The 2,218-nt window shown below is 42.1% G+C and overlaps 1 long non-coding RNA gene across 1 annotated transcript in view; it reads left to right on the top strand.

Annotated features, from left to right (window-relative positions):
- Positions 1–725: 725 nt before the first annotated feature.
- LOC116685844 (uncharacterized) overlaps positions 726–2,218 on the top strand; it is a 286,432-nt gene continuing 284,939 nt past the window's right edge. The window contains exon 1 of the long non-coding RNA XR_004331063.1: positions 726–944. This is a non-coding gene — a long non-coding RNA (uncharacterized LOC116685844). The remainder of the gene's footprint in view (positions 945–2,218) is intronic.

Raw genomic sequence — 2,218 nt, 5'->3', positions numbered from 1 at the left:
CCCCCAGGAGTGTCTGAGGGTATGCTCCCCCACTGTTCTACATTTTAAAGGTAAACCAAGGTGCTAGATTTATCTAGAATCTGTGCTCTTGTAAAAGCTGGTGTGTTCTTGTAAGTGATTTAAGCACACACACAGTTTTGTATAGCATACATTTGGGTCATGATGAGAAATGAAACTGTGTTGAACTACTTTTATTTTCTATTTATCACCGGTAGGCTAGAGGACTGGGTAGGGATCAACTTTACAAATAAAAAATGACAATAATGTGTTCTGTTCTAATTGTTCCTTCATCAAAAGAACAAGCTTTGCACGCCATATTTGGACATTTCACATTGTAAATACGTATTACATATAGAGCATCCAATCTGTACATTTAAACATGTTAGGGTTAGTAGAGTATTGTTTACAACTTTCTGCATATTCAGGAATCATGTAGCCTAGACCTCAACAAATGAGAGTGAAGGAGACCTTGTTAAAGCCAGACGCTGCAAAATGTTTAAATCTACATAAATCTATATTTATTCTCGCTTCTGGAGAGATCTTTAACCCCCCCGATGTTGCAAAGTAGACACCGTTCTCGTTACTTTTTCCTTTCTTGGATAGTGGGTTGTCTTTCATATTTTTTGAGGCGAACATATGTACTTCTTGTAAATATTGTAAATATATAAAATACATCTTCATAATATTCTTCTTAATATCCCCTGCATCCCCCCCCCCAAAACGCCTACGTCAGGTGTTTCCAGTTAATGTGGCTGAGTGGACCTCTTCCAGGACTGTGTGGGTGTCTACAGCCTGATTGATTAACATCTTCCTGACACTCTTGTTAGCTGTGTTGCACCTGAGAGGGCGGGACAATGACAGCTTCATCGTTCTTATTTGTAGGAAAGATGTGTGACCTCATAAATTCCCATCTACGCTCCGGCCCACCTTCAACCTGAGCAGAGGTCCAATCACACAGAAGAACTCAAATCACCTGTGTGGGTGTGTGTGTTAACTCACTCCTTCCAAATGCAACACCAAGGCTGGCCCACCAGGTGTCACTATTGGTCTGTGTCAAACACTTGCAACACATCTTCTTGGACCCCTCTCCGTGGGTCTGGTCTTAGTCCTCCATTAGTATAGACAGCAGGATTACCACCCCCCCACCACCTAACCTAATCCATGCTATTCTGATTTATGACAGTAACTCACTCTTCATTGCACTATTGCCACAACTTGTCTATATTGTGTGGTTTTGTTTTGTGGTGTGTTTTGTATGTGTAAGTACATTGTGACCAATGATGATCCAGTGCTAAATTCCTTGTATGTGTCCTCATACCTGGCAAATATAGCTGATTCTGATTCTGATTCTGACATACACAGGTTGTTGATAGTGTGTCAGCTGGGATCTCCAAACTAGTTTGAATGACTTCTTGTTCGACACTGACACACTGGACGGCTGAGTGAAAAGCAAGGCCGTGGTGGAAAGGGTGGACATGGGATATTGTCTCAATATGGGGATAGTGGCATATATTCTCTGAGAGTCTCTCCTTGAAGACATTCATAGTGGTGCACTCAGTTGTTAGTTAGATTATATGAAAAGTGACAAAACGAGAGAGCTACAGAGATCAATAGGTTCAAACCCAGCGTTTTCAGAAAGATGCAGAAATGGTCGGACACAGATAGAAACGATTCTGTTATTCATAACACTTCCGTGCCAGCTCATCGCCCGTGTTGGAGGGACAGTTTGAGTTCCTTCTGAGGACGCTGGTGAAGAGAGAGAGAGAAAGTGAGCGATGGGAGCAGAGGAGACTATATGTCTACAGATGAAGAGATCAAGTGAAGGTACAGGGGCTTGAGCCTGCAGTTTGACCCTCATGTTGTCCTTGGGTTTTCAGTTCTTTTCTTTTTTTGTCACAAAAAAAAGGGCCGTCGAAATAAGCTGAAAATGTCCAAAAGCTTTGGAAGAAACACCAAAAACATCAAAAAAAAGCACCCACAACATTGAAAAAAAGGGACAAAAATGTTGGAAAAAGGGACCAAAGTGGGTTTTTTTCATGGTTGACGGGACGACAACACAAGGGTCAAGCACAAAAAAATCAAAACCCCCCCCAGGGGGCATGTTTTGCTCCCCGGAGTGGAGGGACGTGACTTGTCTCCAGAAACTTGTGACTTGTCTTCCATTTTTCAGTCCCGTCTGAAGACCCATCTTATCTGTTCTGCCTATCCTTATTTTTTT

This window comes from Etheostoma spectabile, unplaced genomic scaffold (assembly GCF_008692095.1).
Source record: "Etheostoma spectabile isolate EspeVRDwgs_2016 unplaced genomic scaffold, UIUC_Espe_1.0 scaffold272, whole genome shotgun sequence".
Taxonomy (NCBI): Eukaryota; Metazoa; Chordata; class Actinopteri; order Perciformes; family Percidae; genus Etheostoma; species Etheostoma spectabile.
The sequence above is the reverse complement of the archived record's forward strand: the minus strand, read 5'-3'. Positions and strand labels throughout refer to the sequence as shown.